Source organism: Cherax quadricarinatus, chromosome 6 (assembly GCF_038502225.1).
Source record: "Cherax quadricarinatus isolate ZL_2023a chromosome 6, ASM3850222v1, whole genome shotgun sequence".
Taxonomy (NCBI): domain Eukaryota; kingdom Metazoa; phylum Arthropoda; class Malacostraca; order Decapoda; family Parastacidae; genus Cherax; species Cherax quadricarinatus.
In genome coordinates, this window is record NC_091297.1 from 38,589,642 (window position 1) to 38,605,158 (window position 15,517).

Genomic DNA, 15,517 nt, shown 5'->3' on the forward strand with positions numbered 1-15,517 from the left:
CCGTGGACAGCGCAGCTCAGAAGCCGGCAGTATAACAAGCGACAAGCGATAATTACAGTAGTTTGACAATCAAGACTAACTGAGCACATATTATGTACATCCTAACAACATAAGCTAAATAACAATATAACAGTCAAATAATAATATAAAGTCATACATTTACGATTTAGCTATTATCGCAAATATAAGCAATATAAAATTAAATGAAAAGGTAATATACATTATATATACATAATAATCATTGTAACCCATTCAGGGGTTGCAACAAGTTGTCAGATAGAAGGGCTTAGAAAAATCTGTAAATTTCAAGATTGGAGCAGATGTTAGCTGTTCTTTTAGAGTTTGGAATGCTCTTTCTTGATGGAAGGTTCAAATGAAAGGAGTATTTTTCTTAAGAAACTCAGAGAAGCAGCTATGGAAGAAAAATTGGCAATGAAAGATTTATAAAAACCTGCTAAGCTTACGAAGGATCTTATGGCATCAACAGTTTTGGGAGTTGGAAAATTTAATACTGCAGTCACTTTACTTTGGTCAGTCGTAGCCCCTCTAGGAGTGACTTCGTGACCCGGAAACTTGATTTCCGATCTGAAAAATTGACATTTAGACAGTTTGATCTTTAAATTGGTTTCTTCAAACTTACCAAGTACTACATCAAGTCTTTTCAAGCGTGTATCCACATCTTCAGACACGTCGATTACGTCATTTAGGTACACCATAAGTGCGTTACCTCTGAGGCCTCTAATGTTATTAACCATGAGCCTCGAGAATGTGATAGGTGAAGATCATAATCCAAAGGCCATACGGAGGAAGTGACAATGACCTGTAGGTGTGAAAAATGCGGTTAGCTCTTGGCTATCCTCGATTAGAGGGACTTGCCAAAACCCTTGTAACAAGTCCAGGGTCGAAAAGACTTTGTTATCTCCGATGTTACATAAAAGGTCACCAAGTACAGGAAGTGGGAAGCGATATGGAACAGGTTTCGCATATAACTTCCTAAAGTCAATCACTGGGAACCAAGTGCCGTCCTTCTTAGGTACTAGAATCAAGGGTGCATTCCAGGGTGAATTGCTAGGTGCAATAACTCCATCATCAAGCATCTGATTGATCAATTCCTCTGCAGCAGCAATTTGTGAATGAGGCATTCTGTATGCAGGTATATAAATAGGTCTGGTACTAGGTTCAAGTGGGATACAATGGGGCAATAAGTTCGTTATACCCATCTTCTCACCTGGTAAGGCAATGGCTTTACGACGTTTGTTCAACAGATTCAACAAACGCCTGACCTCGTCTGGGAAGTCAGTGGGAGCTAAGTCTGTCTCTTCTACTGGTGGAATGGATTGATCCAGTGAAGTGGATGGCCTAGTATTAGTGTTAGGTGCTAGTATTACATTGTTAGGTGTTAGTATTGCATTGTTAGGTGTTAGTATTACATTGTTAGTGTTACAGTGTTAAATGTTAGTGTTACAGTGTTGGTGTCAGTGTTACAGTGTTAGGTGCTAGTGTTACAGTGTTAGGTGTTAGTGCTACAGTGTTAGGTGTTAGTGCTACAGTGTTAGATGTTAGTGTTACAGTAACAGGTGTTGAAAGCGGGAAAATAAAAATATCTGAAACTGTGAAAGCCGTATAAATTCCTCACTTTTCATTGTCCTTTATGACTTATGGCTTCTGTAATCTATGTGCGTGTGAGTACTCACTTGTACTAACCAATGTGTACTTGCATGTATAGCGCGCGCGCGCGCGCGTGTGTGTGTGTACCCACCTAATTGTACTCACCTAATTGTAGTTGCAAGGGTCGAATACCTCGCCTTAAAGCTATGTATGGTTCCTGCCTCCACTACCTCATTCGCCAGACTGTTCCACTTCCTGACCACTCTATGACTGAAGAAATGCTTCCTAACATCCCTGTGGCTCATCTGAGTCTTCAACTTCCAAGAGAGACCCCTTGTTTTTGTGTCCCCTCTCAGGAACATCTTGTCTCTGTCCACCTTGTCTATTCCACGCAGTAATTTGTATGGCGTTATCATATCTCCCCTAACCCTCCTGTCCTCCAGTGTAGTCAGGCCGATTTCCCTTAGCCTTTCTTCATAGGACATTCCCCTTAGCTCTGGAATTAACCTAGTCGCAAACCTTTGCACTTTCTATAATGTCTTAACGTACTTGATCCGGTGCGGGTTCCAAACTGGTGCTGCATACTCCAGTATGGGCCTGACGTACACGGTGTACAGTGTCTTGAAAGATTCCTTACTAATCCTAATATTGGGTTTGCCAGGCGCCCATATGCTGCAGCAGTTATCTGGTTGATGTGTGCTTCCAGAGACGTGCTCGGTGTTATACTCACGCCAAGATCTTTCTCCCTGAGCGAGGTTTGCAGTCGTTGGCCACCTAACCTATACTCTGTCTGCGGTCTTCTTTGCCCTTCTCCGATCTTCATGGCTTTGCATTTCGCCGGGTTGAATTCGAGAAGCCAGTTGCTGGACCACGTGTCCAGCCTGTCCATGTCTCATTGAAGGCCTGCCTAATGCTCATCTGATTTAATTCTCCTCATTAACTTCACATCATCTGCGAACAGGGACACCTCCGAGTCTATCCCTTCCATCATGTCATTCACATATACTAAAAATAGCACTGGTCCTAGGACCGACCCCTGTGGGACCCCGCTCGTCACAGGTGCCCACTGTGATACCTCATCACGTACCATGACTCGTTGTTGCCTCCCTGTCAGGTATTCTCTGACCCACTGAAGTGCCCTTCCCGTTATACGTGCCTGATCCTCTAGTTTCTGCACTAATTTCTTGTGAGGAACTGTGTCGAAGGCCTTCTTGCAGTCCAAGAAGATGCAATCAGCCTACCCCTCTCTCTCGTCTCTTACTTCTGTTACTTTACCATAAAACTCCAGAAGGTTTGTGACACAGGATTTGCCATCCATGAAACCGTGCTGGTTGTCATTTATACTTTTGTTCCATTCCAGGTGCTCCAACACTCTCCTCCTGATAATCTTCTCCATGACTTTGCATACTATACACGTCAGTGACACTGGTCTGTAGTTTAGTGCCTCTTTTCTGTCTCCTTTTTTGAAAATGGGAATTACATTTGCTGTCTTCCATACCTTAGGTAGTTGCCCAGTTTCAAGGGTTGTGTTGAAGATTGTGGTTAATGGCACACACAGCATTTCTGCTCCCTCTCTAAGGACCCAAGGGGAGATGTCTGTTCCCATTGCCTTTGAGGTATCAAGGTCACTTAGCAGCTTCTTCACCTCCTCCTCAGTTGTGTGCATGTCATCCAGCATTTGTTGGTGTATTCCCTGTTGGTGTGACCCTCTGTCTTGTCTTCCCAGAGTCCTTCCTGTCTCCACTGTGAATACTTCCTTAAATCTCTTGTTGAGCTCTTCACATACCTCTTGATCGTTTCTTGTGAGTTCCCCACCTTCTTTCCTCAGCCTGATCACCTTGTCTTTGACTGTTGTCTTTCTCCTAATGTGGCTATACAGCAGTTTCGGGTCAGACTTGATTTTCGACGCTATATTGTTTTCGTACTGTCGCTGGGCCTCCCTCCTTATCTGAGCATACTCGTTTCTGGCTCTTCGACTTATCTCCTTAGTTTCCTGGGTCCTTTGCCTTCTGTACTTCTTCCATTCTCTAATGCATTTAGTTTTTGCCTCCCTACACCTTCGGGTAAACCAAGGACTCACTTTGGTCTTCCCATTTATTCTGTTTCCCTTAGGAACAAACCTTTCCCCTGCCTCCTTGCATTTTGTTGTTACATATTCCATCACTTCGCTTATTGACCTTCCTACCAGCTCTCTGTCCCACTGAACCTCCTGCAGGAAGTTCCTCATACCTGTGCAGTCTCCCCTTTTATAGTTTGGCTTTTCCCAATCTACTCCTGTTACCCTCTCCACTTGTAGCTCTACTATGCAATCAAAACTCAGAACCACGTGATCGCTAGTTCCAAAGGACCTCTCATATGTGATGTCCTCAGTGTCCGAACTGCTCAGGGTGAACACAAGGTCCAGTCTTCCTGGTTCATCCTCCCCTCTCTTTCTGGTAGTGTCCCTAACGTGTTGATGCATGAGGTTTTCCAGTACCACATCCATCATCTTGGCTCTCCATGAGTCAGGACCCCCATGAGGCTCCAGGTTTTCCCAGTGGATCTCCCTATGGTAAAAATCACCCATAACCAGTAACTTTGCTCTGCCCGATTGAGCTCTTCGTGCCACCTCAGCCAGTGTGTCCACCATTGCTCTGTTGTTCTCTTCATATTCCTCTCTTGGCCTCCTGCAGTTCTGTGGTGGGTTATACATCACCTTATGTTCCCCAGACTGAATTGTTGCTACTATATAGTCCCTTTCTCCAATCTCACCCATGCCTTCCATTTCCTCAAACCCCATAGGTTTTTTACGAGCAGTGCAACCCCTCTTCCCCCTCTACTCCTTTTGTCTTTCCTCAGGACCTAACTGATATCCCGGTGGGAAGACTGCATCTGTTATTGTCTCAGTGAGTTTTGTTTCTGTGACTGCTATGATGTCTGGGGACTTCTCATTGATTCTTGCATGCCACTCCTCGTATTTCTTTGCTAATCCATCTGCATTCATGTACCACATCTTCACTTTCTTATCTATCATGGTGGTCCTGGGAAAATATTGGGGTTGGGGGAGTGGGAGCCCCAGAGGTGGCCTATGGGGGTTTGTGGTGTGGGTGGGGTTTGTGATGGGGGGTGAGGGCAGAGTGCCCATGGGGAGCTGCTGTAGGGGTGGGGTTTGTGCTGTGGTGGTGGGGGAGAGGGAACAGTGGGTGGGTTTTGGCTTAGATTGTTCAGTTGCATTGGGGTTCTCACAATGTGGGTGGTGTTTGTGATGGGGGTGGGGGCAGAGTGCCCATAGGGGGGTGCTGTAGGGGTGGGGTTTGTGATGTGGTGGGTGGGGGCAGAGGGAAGAGTGTGTGGGTTTTGGTTTAGATTGTTCAGTTGCTTTGGGGTTGTCATGGTTGGAATCCTTCTGCGGGTGTTTCTGTGAGGTTTGTTTGCCCTTCCAACTGAGTCTGGGTTCTGCTCATCTTCATCAATGCATCTCATTCCTCCTATCATCTATGTACCCTCTCTCTCAGTATTGTCCTTTCTTCTTATGTTCTGTTGCGATCGAGGTACACTCTCCAGTACTCTGGATTGTCCCTCAGTCGTGCTTTCTCCTGCAGGATCCTGGTTCGAGCTGATTCTGCATTGAAAATTTCTTTGACAGGCCGTTTCCTTCCACTCGCAAACCACCCAATTCTCCGAAAATTTGTCACCTGAGTCATGTCTCCCTAACCTATTGCTTTCATGATACCTTCTATTGCTTTCTTCTCCCCCTGGTTTCTTTCATCGTAGGTTTCCCCTTCAACTTCTCGGAGCCCATAGACAAACACAGACCTCTCCCTCTCCTCCTCCCACTGTGTCTCCCTTTGTATCCTCTGAGGTGTTTTAGTTCCTTCCATCAAAACGTTCCTGCCTTCAATCCCTGCCCTTGCTGCAGCCCCTATGCTCAGTGGACTGTCTTTCCTGCTCACCTGTTCCTTGCCACTGCAGTTGTCTGTTGGGGTCTCTGCATCTGTCATAGCTCCTTCATTGTCTACAGGTCTCTCAGTTGATCTTAGTGTGCACATCTTTTCCTGGATCTCTACAGTCCCCTTGTCTGTGACTGGTATAGGAGTTCCTGATGTCATGTCTGTTCTGTCATTTGTCTCTAATCTGTTTCAGGTTTTTTAGTTCCTCATCTAAGCACTTTATCTTATTTTCTGCTGCTAAGACTTGTAGTCCCCACTTCCTGCTTTCCTCAGCTATCCTCTCCTCCATTTTCTTGTCAAGATCTGTTAGCTTCCTTCCTCACTCTTCCTCCAGTTTTTTGAGCTCTACCTCCCAATCTTCACTCCCAGATTCTTCTCTCCCGGGTTGGTCCACCAGACCCCTGGGTCTCCGCCCTCATGGGTTACCCTTTTTTTTTTTACCACAGAAAGGAGCTGATGTATTTTACCCCAGAAACAAGATTATGTATTTTCAGAGTGGGGGGGGGGGAAGAGGCTCGGGATGAGAGGAAAGAGGGAGATGGATTGGTAGGAAGATAGAGGGAGGGGGAGAGAGATAGAGAGAATGAGAGAGATGGGAGGAAAGATAAAAAGGGGGGAGAGAGAGCGAGAAGAGAGGGAGAGAGAATGATAGAGAGAAGGCTAGGGATGAGAGGGAAGTGAGGGGGGAAGCCAGGGGGCAGGGGTAGGAGAGAGAGGGAGAGGGAGAGGGAGATAGAATGCAAGGTGAATGGAGGGTGGAGAGGAAGAGAGAGGAAGGTAGATTGGTGGGTAGGTAGATGGAGGGGGTGAGAGATAGAGAGAACGAGATGGGGAGAAAGATAGGAAGAGAGAAGGATAGGAGGGAGAAAGATGGAGAGAGAGAGAGAGAGAGAGAGAGAGAGAGAGTGTGTGTGTGTGTGTGTGTGTGTGTGTGTGTGTGTGTGTGTGTGTGTGTGTGTGTGTGTGCGCGCGTAGTCATCTAATTGCACTCACCTAACTGTGGTTGTAGGGGTCGATCATAGCTCCTAGCCCCGTCTCTCCACTGGTCGCTACCAGGTCCACTCTCTCCCTGCTCCAGGAGCTTTATCATAACTCTTTCTAAACCTATGTATAGATCCTGCCTGCACTACATCACTCTGCAGACTGTTCTACTTCCTGATAACTCTATGGCTGAAGAAATACTTTCTAACATCCCTGTATGTATGTGCGTCTGTGTGCTCGGATGTTCACTATTCAGCTAGGTTGATCTCGGGCTTTACCATTTGTTCACTGATTTTCAGGTGTGGCTAATTTCCTGTACTGATCTAGAAACCTTTGATTCCCTGTATGACGCTGGGTTAGTGAAAGAAAGACACAGGTGAAGAGCTAGCTCTTATAGAGTTCCGTCTGGGCGAGGACATGATAATTACTGAGGGCAAACCTACAGGTAAATATTCGTGGTTGTTTGGAGGCAGCATTAATGGCCACGTAAATTCCCCATCTTCTAACAACATGAACATTTTTCCACTATAATCTACCTTGTCCATAATTACTATCGCATTAGCTTTATCTGTTTTCGTAAGGTGAAGTCTGGGATCATAATTCATGGTATAACTTAACAAATGTTTGAGGACAATTGTGTTGTAGAGGTCTGAGCTTCGCTCAGGCCTCTACAACACAATTGTCCTCAGCAGCATAGGCACAATTTTCCTCAGTAGCAAAAACACCATCCAGCAGAACGAGTTTCTGTAACGCACCTGTACTTTTCGGCATCATTTACACCACGGACGATTTTCTCTGTCATGGTCATATCTCCCAATGTTCTTCGTTTATCCCAGAGAGAAGAGAGAATGAGAGAGTGCGTGCCACAGTGAGGAAGTTACATCGTGTTGATACGAGAGTGGGCGAACCATCGAGCGTGACCTGCAGTTATGTAGCAGCAGCAGTACTAACAGCGGCAGTAGCATTAGCAGCAGGGGTAACAGCAGCAGTAACATTATCAGCGGCGGTGGCCGCGGCAGTGAGTGCAGCAGCAGCAGCACCAGTAACGTCAGCAGCAGCATGAATACCAGTACACCAGCACCAGTAACAACAGCAGCACCAGTAACACCGGAGTAGCAGCAGAAGCAGCAGCAGCAGAGCAGCAGCAGCAGCAACAGCAGCAGCAACAACATCGGCAACACCTGCACAGTAACACAAACAGCACTAGCACCAGTAACACTAGCAGCAGCAGCAGAAGAGCAGCAGCAACAACAACAACACCGGCAACACCTGCACAGTAACACAAACAGCACTAGCACCAGTAACACTAGCAGCAGCACCGATAACACCAGCAGCATCAGCGCCAGTAACACTAGTAGCAGCACCAGTACCATTAACACCAGTAGCAGCAGCACCGGTAACACCAGCAGCATCAGCACCAGTAACACTAGGAGCAACACCTGTACCATTAACACCAGCAGCAGCAGCACCAGTAACACCAGTAGCAACAGAAGCAGCAGCAGCAGAACCGGTAGCACCAGCAACAGCAGCACCAGCACGGATAACACCAGCAGCAGCAGAGCAGCACCGGTAACACCAGCAACACCTGCACAGTACCAACAGCACTAGCACCAGTAACACTAGCAGCAGTACCGGTAACACCAGTAGCATCAGCACCAGTAACACCAGCAGCAGCAGCAACACCAGGAACACTAGTAGCAACACCAGTACTATTAACACCAGCAGCAGCACTAGTGACACAGGAGTAGCAACCGAAGCAGCAGCAGCAGCAGCAGCAGCAGCAACAGCAGCACTGGTACCAGCAGCACTAGCAGCAGCAATAGCACCATCAGTAGCAGCAGCAGTACTAGCAGGAGGAACACCAACACCACCACCACAACAACCCAGCACCCATCACCTCAACCCTCCCTACCCCCAGTCAGTAGTTATACAGTCATCAATCATATACATCACTTAGTTGACTGTCATCACTGAGGAATTCACTGGGTGGCAGCCACAAGTCACCCGTCATCATCAATCAACACATCAGCACACGTAGACACACTCTGTGTCCTTGTAACGCCCCCGGGAAACCTTACTGTGACCACTCAACACGCCCACCCCACTAATCACCCACGCCCACCCCCACCACTTACCCTCGCCCTATCCACCTTCCAGCCACCCACAGTCACCCCACCCACCCACAATCTCCCTAGACACACTTCAGCCACCCACAATCACTCTACCTACGCTCCACTTACCCACAATCACCTTACCCCCCCCCTCCATATACCCACGCCCACACCATCCACCCTCTAGCTCGCTTTCTCACGTAACCGCCCACCCAACTACCGCTGTCTGAGTGCAGGTGCTAATTTTTATTTTTAAGTGGAAGAAGAGGTGGGGGAGGAAGGAGAGAGTGAGAGAGAGAGAGAGAGAGAAGGGGAGAGAGAGAAGGGGAGAGAGAATGGGAAAATGAGAGACAAGGAAGAGAGAGAGATAGAGAGAATGGAAGAGATAGATAAATAGGTAGTTCGAGAGAGAGAATTGGAGAGATAGGTAGATAGGTAGACAGATATATAGATAGAGTGAGAGAGAGAGAGAGAGAGAGAGAGAGAGAGAGAGAGAGAGAGAGAGAGAGAGAGAGAGAGAGAGAGAGAGAGAGAGAGAGAGAGGGAGGGAGGAAGGAAGAGAAATCGAACGCAATTCGACACAGTTGGACGAGAATGGCTACTCACTAGAGCACCTTAGATCATGAATTGCAGCGTATCTCCTGCCTGGGGCAAACCAGCCAGCCAGCTAGCCAGCCAGCCAGCCAGCCAGCCAGCCAGCCAGCCAGCCAGCCAGCCAGCCAGCCAGCCAGCCAGCCAGTCAGCCAGTCAGCCAGCCAGTCAGCCAGTCAGCCAGCCAGCCAGCCAGCCAGCCAGCCAGCAAGCCAGCCCCACCCATCCCATCACCCCCGCTTCCTCTGGGGCGACAACCTCCCCACCTGAATTGACACCGTAACCCGTGCAAATAATCGCGTGAAGGGAGAGTGGGTCTCATGTCCTTACTCACATATCTCGGGGTTGCTAATTTGACCGTACATTCTACGCCATTCACCGCGTCCATCTGCTGGTCTCTGTCTCACTCCTTACCTTGATTCTCTTCTCAGTAGTGCTGTAGGTGTTTTTATTAAGTAGTGTAAAATTAACTAGCTGGACGTGGCCTGCAGTAAGAGTCTATATTATACGAGTGTAAGGTCATCTCATCTGTCCTTCCCGTGTACGTCTGTTTATATGATCATTTACGTTTTTCCTTTATATACAACGTAATCTGGTTGCCTGTCTGCCACCTTATCTCTTCCACCCTCTCTCTCTCCTTCACATTCACACACACTCACACTCACAGACACACACACACACACACACACACACACACACACACACACACACACACACACACACACACACACACACACACACACACACCTCCTGGCGGGGCCAGGAAGAGTGAATCGACCATTGCAACCACGTATAGGTGAGTACACACTGAAGGAGGAGAGAAAACCTCTTAATTATGTCTCAGAATCAAGTTATTCCATATCATTGCATTTTATAATCAATACAGGCTCTAAAAGCCTTCCTATGTCCCTCGGTCAGTGGTGTGTGACATCATAACGCATATTTATAAGCACGGGTACCCCATATAGTATACACACCATAATGCAAGAGAAATATAACCTTACACACACACACACACACACACACACACACACACACACACACACACACACACACACACACACACACACACACACACACACACACACACACACACACGCACACACACACACACACGACTACTACTGCTACCACTAACAACATCTTCAACATATCTATAGAAACAGGGCGACTACCTGAGGTGTGGAAGACAGCAAATGTTGTCCCAGTTTTTTAGAAAGGAGACAAAAACACAGCACTAAATTAGAGACCAGTGTCGCTTACATGTATAATATGCAAAGTCATGGAAAAGATTATGAGAAGAGTGGTGGAGCACCTAGAAAGGAATGAGCTTTTTCACGACAACCAGCACAGTTTCAGGGAAGGGAAATCTTGTGTCGCAAACTTACTGGAGTTCTATGACAAGGCGATGGCAGTAAAGCAAGAGAGGGAGAGAGAGGGGGGGGGTTACAATGCATCTTCTTGAACTGTAAGAAGGCTTTTGATTCAGTTCCACACAAGAGATCAGTGCAAAAGTTGGAGGACCAGGCAAATATAACAGGGAAGGCACTGCAATGGATCAGAAAATACCTGACAGGAAGGCAACAGTGAGTCATGGGATGCAACGAGGTGTCAGACTGGGCGCCTGTGACGTGCAAGGTTCCACAAGGGTTGGTCCTACGACCGGTGCTGTATTTGGTCTACGTAAATGATATGACGGAAGGGATAGACTCAGGAGTGTCCCTGTTTGCAGATTATGTGAAGCTAATGAGGAGAATTCAATCGATAAGGATAAGGCAGGATTACAAGGGGAACTAGACAGGCTGTAAGCCTGGTTCAGCAACTGGTTCCTAGAGTTTAACCCCACCAAATGCAAAATCATGAAGATCGGGGAAGGGCAAAGAAAACCGCAGACAAAGTACAGTTTAGGGGTGCCAAAGACTACAAACCTCACTCAAGAAAAAGGATTTTGGGGTGAGCATAATATCGAGCACATCTCCTGAGGCTCACACTAACCAAATAACTGCTGCAGCGCATAGGCGACTAGCAAATCTAAGAATAGCGTTCCGGCACCTCAGTAAGGAATCGTTCAGGTCTCTGTACACAGTGTATGTCAGGCTCATACTGGAGAATGCAACAAATGTTTGGAACTCACACCTGGTCAAGCACGACAAGAAATTGGAGAAAATATAAAGGTTTTCAACGAAACTAGCCCAGGAGCTAAGAGGCATGCTCTACGAGAAGTTAAGGATATCCAATCGACCTGGCGACACTGGAGGACGGGAAACAGAGGGTGGACATGATAACGACGTAAAATACTGAGAGGAATCGACAAGGTAGACAGAGACAGGATGTTCCAGAGATGGACACAGCATCAAAGGGTCACAACTGGAAGTTGAAGACTCAGATGAGTCAAAGGGATGTTAGGAAGTGTTTCTTTAGTCATAGAATTGTTAGGAAGTGGAATAGTTTGGTAAGTGGCGTAATGGAGGAAGGAACCATACATAATTTTAATTAAGACGAGGTTTGATAAAGTTCATGGAGCAGGGAAAGAGTGACTTAGTAGCGATCAGTGAAGAGGAGGGGCCAGGAGCTATGAATCGATCCCTGCAACCACAAATAAGTCAGTACAAATATATATAGTTCACAAAAGCACTCCCTGATTTCAAACAGGTATAACATGTAACTTTATTGTAATAATCTTTTACAGTAATAATATTTCATGTAAACTGTGCTCTTCACGTACCCCCAAAGAAAGAAGTCACAAACAGTTAGGTCCGGTGACCTCGCAGGCCACTTGCAGAGGTCACCGGACCTAACTGTGAAGAACACAGTTTACGTACCACCACTAACCCGCAACACTGGAGGAGCTGAAAATTTCGATCACTGAAGCAGTTCGCATAACACCAGATATGCTGCAGAGCGTCTGGACCGAACTGGACTGTCACATCGATGTTTGCCGAGCAACCAGAGGGGCGCACATTGAGTGCCTTTAATGCTACCCTATACCACATGAAACTGAATGAAATCTTGCATCTGAAGCTACTAACTATGAAAGATTATTACAATTAAGTTACATGTTATACCTATTTGAAATCAGGGAGTGTTTTTGTAGACCCTGTATTAATTAATAACAACACTGCGACGAGGCGTGGATTCGAATCCATGTCGTTTTGACCCGCCTCATGGTGAGCGAAAAATCACACATTTCGCTCTAACCCACGGGACCACGCAATGGTTCCGTGGGTTAGAGTGTCATGTGTGATTTTCGCTCACCGTATATGTATATATATATATATATATATATATATATATATATATATATATTAAAAAATTCTTAGGAGGTAAAATTTCTCTTCAAAGCTGGAAATTTTAAATAAGATGTGGCTTCTAAGACGTATTTCATGTTTGGTGATATATGACCTTCCTTGTCTATTAATTTCAAATGATAAGGTTTTCAAGATGCGACCGGTTAAAGAGGGCGCCTTGATGCTGGTAAAAGTCTCTTGATCCAAGCTTTTAGAGTTATTCTTACCCTCACTGGATCGAACCTACTTGATTCCTATTGACTAGTCGCTGTTTGATTCCTACAGGTTTAGTGCTTCCCCACGAATATTAATAATAATATAAATAATAATAATAATAATAATAATAATAATAATAATAATAATAATAATAATAATAATAATAATAATAATAATACCAAGATATAACAGATAAATAATAACAGTAGTACAACCAGTATTTGCAAAAAAATAAGGAGTAATAAAGTTTATTTCTTATTGCAGACGGCGTTCAAGACTGATTGCATCTTAACTTCTCAGATGGTGAGTGTTGGAGTGTAGTGTTGGAGTGTAGTGTTGGAGAGGAGTATTGTAAGGTAGTGTTGTAAGATAGCGTTGGAGAGAAGTGTTGGAGGGTAGTGTTGTAAGGTAGTGTTGGAGGGTAGTGTTGGAGGGTGGCGTTGGAGGGTAGTGTTGTAAGGTGGTGGTGAAGGGTAGTGTTCTATGGTTGTGTTCAAGAATAGTGTTTTGATATAGTGTTCTAGGGTAATGCTGAAGGGTGGTGATAGAAGGTAGTGATGATAGAGGATAGTTGAGCTAGGCAGTACCGTTGGAGAGTCAGAAGTGTGGGAGGGGGTAGGAGGGCGAGGGATGGAGGGAGGTAAAGGAGGGAGGCGAGACAGTGGGGGAGTGAGGGAGCATACAACAAGAGGGTCTAAGAGAACATTTTACAAGAGCAACAGTGAAGGAACAAGAGTCAGTTTACTGAAAGATTTCTTCCCTCAGTCCTCCCCACCAGTTCCCCTTCCTTCACTCTCCCCATCAATACTCTCATAGCACCTCCCACACCTCTCCCTCAAACCACCAATCAAACCTACCCCACCCCCAACCACCCCACTCTAATACCACTTTCTGTAACCATCTTCACACAGTACCCAGACCCGAACTTTCAAACATCACTCCCACATCCCCATCCTTTCCCCACCGCCACATAATATCATGCCATTTCCCTCCACAGCCTCTGGACACCATCAGGAGATGATTGCGACGTCCACGTTTATAAGTGGAACTGATAGCTCAGATAAGGATAAACTATTTGATCTGCCAGGACCAGGGAACAAGGGAACACCACTGAACACTATAGACACATGTGGAACACAGCTGTGATAGAATATAGATGATCTCAGGTGGAAGATAATGTGGAATGAATTGAATGAGGAAGTTTCAAGAAGACTGATGATTTCCAGAAGACTGGAATATTTCTTACACACACACACACACACACACACACACACACACACACACACACACACACACACACACACACACACACACACACACACACACACACACACACACACTCACAGACACACACACACACACACACACACACACACACACACACACACACACACACACACACACACACACACACACACACACACACACACACACACACACACACACACACACACACACATGCACAGAGGCCAGGAGCTGAGTCTCAACCCCTGCAACCACAATTAGGTGAGCGCACACACACACAGCGAATAATCACCTTAGTGTTTCTGACCGAGGCTGCAATAAGCACTGGTTGTTGAGTTACTTGCAGCTCCCCCTTCCTCTCCTGTCCATCTGTGCCCTCCCCAGCCCACCCGTGCCCTAACCAACCCTCCCGTGCCCTCCCCAGCCCACCCGTGCCCTCACCAACCCTCCCGTGCCCTTCCCAGCGCTCCCGTGCCCTCCCCAGCCTTCGCGTGCCCACCTCAGCCCTCCTATGTCCTCCCTAGCCCCTCCAGTGCCATCCCCAGCACTCCAGTGCGTTTCCCAGCCCTCCAGTACCCTCCCAAGTTCTCCAGTGCCCTCCTCAGTCCTCCAGTACCCTCCACATTTCTCCAGTACCCTTCCTAATCCTCCAGTGTCCTCCCCAGCTCTCCAGTGCCTTCCCCAGCCCTCCAGTACCCCTTCAACCCTCCAGTGCCTTCCCAGCCCTTCCGTGCCCTCCCAGTCCTCCAGTGCTCTCCCTAGCCCTCCAGTGCCCTCCTCAGCCCTCCACTATCCTCTCCAGCCCTCTGGTGCCCTCTCCAGTCCTCCAGTGCCCTCCCCAGTTCTCCGGTGCCCTCCTCAGCCCTTCACTACCCTCTCCAGCCCTCCACTGCCTTCTCCAGTCCTCTAGTGCCCTCTCCAGTTCTCCAGTGCCCTTCCCAGTCCTCCAATGCCCTTCACAGTCCTCCAGTGCCCTCCCCAGTCCTCTACTGCCCTCTCCAGTCCTCCAGTGCCCTTCCCAGTTCTCCAGTGCCCTCCCCAGTCCTCTAGTGCCCTCTCCAGTTCTCCAGTGCCCTTCCCAGTCCACCAGTACCCCTTCAACCCTCCAGTGCCTTCCCCAGCCCTCCAGTACTCCTTTAACCCTCCAGTGCCTTCCCAGCCCCTCCGTGCCCTCCCAATCCTCCAGTGCTCTCCCTAGCCCTCCAGTGCCCTCCTCAGCCCTCCACTATCCTCTCCAGCCCTCTGGTGCCCTCTCCAGTCCTCCAGTGCCCTTCCCAGTCCTCCAGTACCCTCCCCAGTCCACCAGTGCCCTCCCCAGTCCTCAAGTGTCCTCCCAGCCCTCCCCAGCCTTTCAGTGCCCTCATCAGTCTTCCAATGTCCCCCCCAGTCCTCCATTGCCCTCCCTAGCCCTTCAGTTCCCTCCTTAGCCCCCCAGTGCCCTTCCTCGTCCTCCATTGCCCTTTCCAGTACTTCAGGGCTCTCCCCAACCCTCCAGTGATTTCTCCAGTTCTCTACTGCCCTCTTCAGTTCTCTAGTGCCTTCTCCAGCC

General features: G+C 47.5%; 1 long non-coding RNA gene across 1 annotated transcript in view; it reads left to right on the forward strand.

Moving 5' to 3' along the window:
• The window catches only part of LOC138851864 (uncharacterized), a 480,455-nt gene that overhangs the window by 62,186 nt on the left and 402,752 nt on the right, over positions 1-15,517 (forward strand). Inside the window, exon 2 of the long non-coding RNA XR_011391460.1 lies at positions 12,988-13,026. This is a non-coding gene — a long non-coding RNA (uncharacterized lncRNA). The remainder of the gene's footprint in view (positions 1-12,987; positions 13,027-15,517) is intronic.